This window comes from Schistocerca cancellata, chromosome 5 (genome assembly GCF_023864275.1).
Source record: "Schistocerca cancellata isolate TAMUIC-IGC-003103 chromosome 5, iqSchCanc2.1, whole genome shotgun sequence".
In the NCBI taxonomy this organism is placed as follows: domain Eukaryota; kingdom Metazoa; phylum Arthropoda; class Insecta; order Orthoptera; family Acrididae; genus Schistocerca; species Schistocerca cancellata.
Genome location: NC_064630.1, coordinates 556,191,890 through 556,198,745, shown reverse-complemented (window position 1 = coordinate 556,198,745; position 6,856 = coordinate 556,191,890). Strand labels below are relative to the sequence as shown.

The window sequence follows — 6,856 nt, the reverse complement described above, 5'->3', positions numbered from 1 at the left end:
TCCTTTTAAAAGTGCATGACAGATTCATCCTTGCGACATTTCGACCTTGTGCTCCGCCTCTAATTACCTCGTTGTTGACGGGACGTTGAACACTAATCCTCCTTGTTTTCCTGAAAACCTCTCGGTTTAATTCAGGATACCAGTAAGTCACTATTTTGGCTACAGTACCCTATTACTTCAGCACAATCTCCGTTCAGTGTGATGGCCTTACGCAACATTCACTGGGAGGGCCTGTAGGCCCGAATGGCACAACACTACTGGTCGACATCGGAGCCAGTGTCATGCTGCATCAGTGACCTCCTCGTCATCCACGTACTGCTTCCCATCAGTGCATCCTACATTGGGCCAAACAGATCAAGTCGGAAGGTGCGAGATCCGGGCTAGATGACGAGTAACAGTCCAGTGAAGTTTTGTGAGCTCCTCCTGGGTGTGTGAGCACTACCAGCAGGTATGTCCAGTTGTGCAGCGAGATGCTTGTTTGCGATCCGTTGATCACCTCGAATTGAGAGTGTCCGCACGTTTCAACATTGCAGGAGTCACAGCTGTGTGCGGCCGGCCCAGTTCGTGGGAGATCGGACAGGTTTTCGCGACGTCGTTGCGGTGATGGAAGACGCCTCGCCCAACAACTCTCCGTGCTTTTGTACACTGTCAGGTTTCCGTAGATATTCTGCAAGCGCCTATGGATATATTTGATGCTCTGGTTTCCCGCCAAAAAGCTCAATGACCGTTCTCTGCTTGGAACGCACCTCTACTACAGACACCATTTCGAAGGCTACGTAAAGCGCTTCCTCTACCGGAACTTAATGAAACTATAGGGGCTGAAGCGGGAATATTCCACAATATTCCGCAACAATTCTGAGTTCTTTTAACCGAAATTGGCAGACAAAAAAACGGTTTGCATTACTTAGTGAACTCCTCTTTTACACTGTATCAGGAGAATGACGATATTTTTCTTCTGCTTGGTCTCGTTCTTGCCCAAAGACTCACTTGCTCAATAGGTACAGAAGATATTCCACAGGGGAAGGAATCGGCAGAACAGGAACGATTTTTTAAATTTATTATCAGGCCATTTTAGGATATGTGAACACTGTATTATACACCAGAACGACTCTGTACCACGTATGAAAGTCACCACTGTAAATCACGTGTCATCCTGCATTGATTATGGAAATATAAATGTTCGAAGCCGGTCTTCGAATAAAGCTCTAGATGTCTGGTGGATTTTCTTCTCTTATAAACTGGGAACTCAACAACAGCTGCGAGCTCAGTCCTTATACAGACCAAATCTTCGTCAAGCAACATCGTGACCTCCGTATCAGCTAAGAACCGTCTACCTACGACGTCCTTCTTCAGTGGCAGTTCCTGAGTAAGTAATGGAAGCTATAATAGGGATGAGTTACTACTGCCAAATCGCTTTAGCATTGATGTGTTGGCTGAACTCATGGGCTTTCATTCAACTTTCTGATTTTATTTGCTGCCGATAGTAATAGCTCTACATGGAGATAGTAAATGTTCTCGAAAGAATACATACCATTGACGACCGTGCAGCTTCTCTAGAATAAATGATAATTAATTGAAACCCTCAGCTGCCGACAGGTGTTATTGATATACCACGATGAGGACAGCTGAAAATGTGTGCCCCGACCGGGATTCGAACCCGGGTTCACCAGCTTACAGGGCAGACGCTCTATCCATCTGAGCCACCTAGGACACACATGAACAGCGCCACTGCAGGGACTTATCCCTTGCACGCTTCCCATCGAGGTATCTCAACAACACCTGCCGGCAGCAGGTGTTGGATATTAATTATCATTTATTCTAGAGAAGCTGCACGGTCATCAGTCGTATCTATTCTTTCAAGAACAATTACTATCTTCATATGTAGTTAAAGGCTACCCGGTCATTGACCTTCGTCTGTGCGAATGCGCACAGACTGCCTCAACTCTTACGGGAATCGTAGCCTCAGTTGGCGCGAGTAATGAGTGCATGGGCAAATATCTACTAAAAACATTACGTGTGTAGATTGTGGACAGGTGGGAATGTGGGTCTCACGGGAGGCGTTCAAGGGATACGTCCCTGCAGTCGCCCTGTTCATTTGTGTCCTCAGTGGCTCAGATGGATAGAGCGTCTGCCATGTAAGCAGGAGATCCCGGTTGTAGTGCCGGTCGGGGCACACAGGTTCAGCTGTCCCCATCGTGATATATCAACAACACCTGTCGGCAGCTGAGGGTTGCAATTAATTATCATTTAAGTTAGTAATAGCTATAAACAATACGGAAAAGAAGCGAATAAAATCTGTTAGAATGTCATGCTTTCGGCCCCTCCCGCTGGAGGTTCGAGTCCTCCCTCCGGCATGGGTGTGTGTGTTGTTCTTATCGTAAGTTAGTTTGAATAGTATGTAAGTCTAGGGACTGATGACCTCAGCAGTTTGGTCCCTTAGGAATTCACACACATTTGAACATTTTTAAATGTCATGTCTAAGGAGAAGGTTGAAGACTGGACGAGTGGAGGTGCTGTGTCAAATTGTGGAGAGAAGATCTGTTTGTAACAGATTTACTAAGCTAAAGGTTTTGTAGAACCCATCCTCAGGCACAAAGGGATAGTTAATTTGATGATGGAGGGACGTGTGAGCGTGGGGGTAACATTGTCGATGGAGAACAAGGGCTCAGTAAGCAGATACAGTTATGGGTAGTGGGCAACAGTTATCTAGATATGTAAAGATTTGCACGGAATAGAACAGCGCGGGGACTAGTCATACCAAACTTCGGACTAAATATAAAATCAAGTTAGAGCTTCGGCCAAGAAGCACGCAATATCAGACTGGGAGGCACTATTACGATACATGTGAGTGATACCATTTCATGTTGTTGATGCAAACCGGACACGATTAACATAACGATGAAATTTTCCTAATCTGGGAGCGCTTCGTTGTTTTCTTCCTCCGTTACACGGCCGCTAGCGGCTATTGCGACAACTCCAACGACGTGTTGACAGGGTGTTGCCTGCTGGGAAGACATTTGAATGTGAAAGCTGTAGCAGCGCTCGACAACACATCGTTAGCCGTGCTCCGTCTAAGTACGAATGCTGCTGCCTGGCTTGCCTACGGGAAGACACCGGCACCCAAGCGACCTGATAAACTGCCACTCTACGAGCAGCCAGCCCTAAGACATGTATACGTGTTCGCTTCGTTTGAGTCGTCTACAACTACTGGCGCTGCAATAATATGTGCAATCCTATTGATATTCTACAGCGAAGAGAATAATTTTCTCGTCACATTAAGCGATCTAACCATTCCGAGATAGTGTCCCTGGTTGTACGTCGTGGCAGCTGGAACCAGGGAGACCACTGTTCGACTCTAATCGAATGCATTTGGGTTGCCGTAGTTGCACAGAGATGACCAAGCTAGCACGGGACAGACGACTGTGGAGAACTGCGTCAAGTCTACATCTACTCCGCAAGCCACCACACAGTTCATGTCGGAGGGTACCTTGTAGTGGTGCTAGTCATTACCATTTCTGTTCCTCTCTTACGCTTCCATATGAGACTCTATTTGCCTTGTCTTAGTGGTCGTTACGTAAGATATACATTCGTTGCAGAAGGATCGTTCTGTAGTATGTCACGAAAACCGGTTCTTTATCTCAATGGTATTAACTTTAATAATCAAAAGCGTCAATTGCACCGTTTACCTAGAATTTACCTGGGTTTCAGTCGGGATAATCCAACCTTCTTCAGAATAACAGTAACTACCGTTTGTCGATAGTGGATATCGTCAAGCTAAAACTACAAATCCATAAATTATCGTGAGACTATAAAACTTATCTGGCACTGCTTCGTCCCCACTTCGCGACCACGAAGCGGCAGCCACGAGTTCTGAGTTCCAGTACAGCACTAGTGGCTGCCGTATCGCGGTCGCGAAGTGGGGACGAGGCAGTTCCAGATAAGCTTTATTGTCTGACGATAATTTAGGGATTTGTAGTTTTACCTTTACGATGTCCACTATGGACAAACGGTAGTTACTGTTATTCTGAAGAAAGTTCGTTTATCCCGACTGAAACCCAGGTAAATTCTAGGTAAACGGTGCAACTGAGGCTGTTGATTATTAAAATTAAAATTAATATTTATACAGTTGTTGACAGGGCTGCCAAATGTTGAACATATTTATCTCAATGGATTTTAAATGACAACGCTGCCGTCGTTGACTGTATGTTTTTTATTATCTTCAGTATTGCGAATTCTGTTGTTGAGTCATTATCAGGTGCAAATGAGAAGATACACAAGATTAAAGTCATGGGATAGCTATATGCACATATTCAGCTGACGGTGGTATCGTGTATGCAAGGTATAAAAGGGCAGTGCTTTGGTGGAGCTGTCATTTGAACTCAGGTGATTCATGTGAAAATCTTTCTGACGTGAATCTGGCCGCACGACGGCAGTTAACAGACTTCGAACGTGGAAATGTTGTTGGACCTAGACGCATGGGACATTCCATTTCGGAAATCGTTAGGGAGTCCAATACTCTGAGATCCACAGTGTCAAGAGTGTCCTGAGAATACAAAATTTCAGCCATTACCTCTTATCACGGACAACGCAGTGACCTACGGCCTTCACTTAAAGACCGAGAAAAGCGGCGATTGAGTAGAGTTGTCGGTGCTGAAAGACAAGCAACACTGCCCAAATAAGAGCAGAAATCAATGTGTGACCTACGACGAATGTATCAGTTAGGACAGTACGGCGAAATTTGGCGTTAATGGGCTATAGCAGCAGACGACTGACGCGGGTGCCTTTGCTAACAAATGGTTCAAATGGCTCTGAGCACTATGGGACAACTGCTGAGGTCATTAGTCCCCTAGAACTTAGAACTACTTAAACCTAACTAACCTAAGGACATCACACACATCCATGCCCGAGGCAGGATTCGAACCTGCGACCGTAACGGTCGCGCAGCTCCAGACTGTAGCGCCTAGAACCGCTCAGCCACTCCGGCCGGCTACCTTTGCTATCAGCACATCGCTTGCAGCACCTGTCCTGGGCTCTTGACCATATCGGCTTCGCTCCAGACTACTGGAAAACTGTGGCCTTGTCTGATGAAATACGATTTCAGTCGGTAAGAGCTGATGTAGTGTCCGAGTGCGGCGCGGACCCCACGAAGCCATGGACCCAAGTTGTCAACAAGGCACTATGCAAACAATGGGATTTTTCGCCATGTTGCCGGGCCACAGTTGTTCACGGCTGGCTTGAACAACATTCTGCACAACTCGAGTGAATGATTTGACCATCGAGATCGCCCGACATAAAACCCACGTCGAGCTGATGCACTATGCCGGGCAAAAGGAGGTCCGACGCGATACTGGGATATATTCCATGACTTTTCGCCACCTGAGTGTATTGGTGGCAGTAAGATACTTGTGCAGGCTGTAGTGAATGCTGATTCTCTGTCTCAATAGACTTTAAATGATAACTTCATCGCTCTATGTTTTCATTGCACTGTCGCGATTTCAGGTTTTCAGCCGTTACCAAATACAAATGGAAAGATATGTATTGATGTTAGCAAACATAGTGCCTCAGCGTGCACAAAACATGGCTGTCATCCGCAGTAAAGGAAAGATCATCAGTTGTTTCTCAACAGAGTTTCGCAAAAAGTAAGTCTCGTTCCCTCCAGGGATTCCCACTTGAGTTCACGTAACATTCGCGTAATGCTCTTGTGCTGACAGAAGCTTCCGATAACAAATCTAGCATCACGCCTCTCCATGGCTGCGATGTCTTCCTTTCATCAGACCTGGTGGGGATCTCAAACAGTCGAGCGGTATTAAGTAATGAATCTTACAAGAGTTCCACACGCGTGGTCCTTTATAGAATTCCTTGGATTCTCCAAATATACCGAAGTCGACCATTCGCCTTCCCTATAACCGATCTTAGATGCTCGTTCCATTTCATGTCGCTTTGCAGAGTTGGTCCGCAATATTTAATCGACAATGAAACGTCCCCTTAGAAAAATTAAAAACGACAGTGCTGGAAAACCTCTTACGTCACTTGATTTTCAAACAGCTGAGCAAAACAGAACGTACTCAGACATTTCTCTCCTTGCTTATTCCGATTATCACTAAATTGACACACAATATTTTTAGCGCAATGCAATCTCACTTCCAATCATCCTTACAATGGATTGGCCCTGACTAGCAATAACCTATACCTTTCATGAATCAGTTACCTCACAAAAATCTCATTACTCGAACTACTGCAATACAGCGAGCGCCAATACTGCCAGCTAAATAAAAGATTCTAACTACTGAAGGCACTAACTACTGATAGGCATAGTTAGCAAATGAAAGATTTTGACTGAGGATAAACAATGTATTTACCTTAATAATGTTCAAAAGTCATCATATATATCAATTCATGACCTCCATCTTTGCCGGCCGAAGTGGCCGTGCGGTTCTAGGCGCTGTAGTCTGGAACCGCGAGACCGCTACGGTCGCAGGTTCGAATCCTGCCTCGGGCATGGATGTGTGTGATATCCTTAGCTTAGTTAGGTTTAACTAGTTCTACGTTCTAGGGGACTAATGACCTCAGAAGTTGAGTCCCATAGTGCTCAGAGCCATTTTTGAACCTCCATCATTACAAATTTCCTTTTTCTGGCGGACACACGTCCAGATCGTCCGCTTATAGTAACCTCTTAAATCTCTGGAATCTCTCTCTCCGCATCCACCACTGCTGGCGGATCACCTCCAGCTGCACAACTCTACCCGCGTGGAATCTCAGCACACTGTGGCGAAGTGGACAACGTACGTGGCGGCCTGTCACGTTACAAGACGTCTTGTACTTTGGGATTTACGGCGCAGCAGCCTGGTTGCAGTGC

General features: G+C 45.8%; 1 non-coding gene across 1 annotated transcript; it reads right to left on the bottom strand.

Moving 5' to 3' along the window:
* Positions 1 to 1,636: 1,636 nt before the first annotated feature.
* Trnat-ugu (transfer RNA threonine (anticodon UGU)) lies at positions 1,637 to 1,711 on the bottom strand. Its single transcript has one exon. It is a non-coding gene; the product is annotated as a tRNA-Thr (tRNA).
* Positions 1,712 to 6,856: the final 5,145 nt, after the last annotated feature.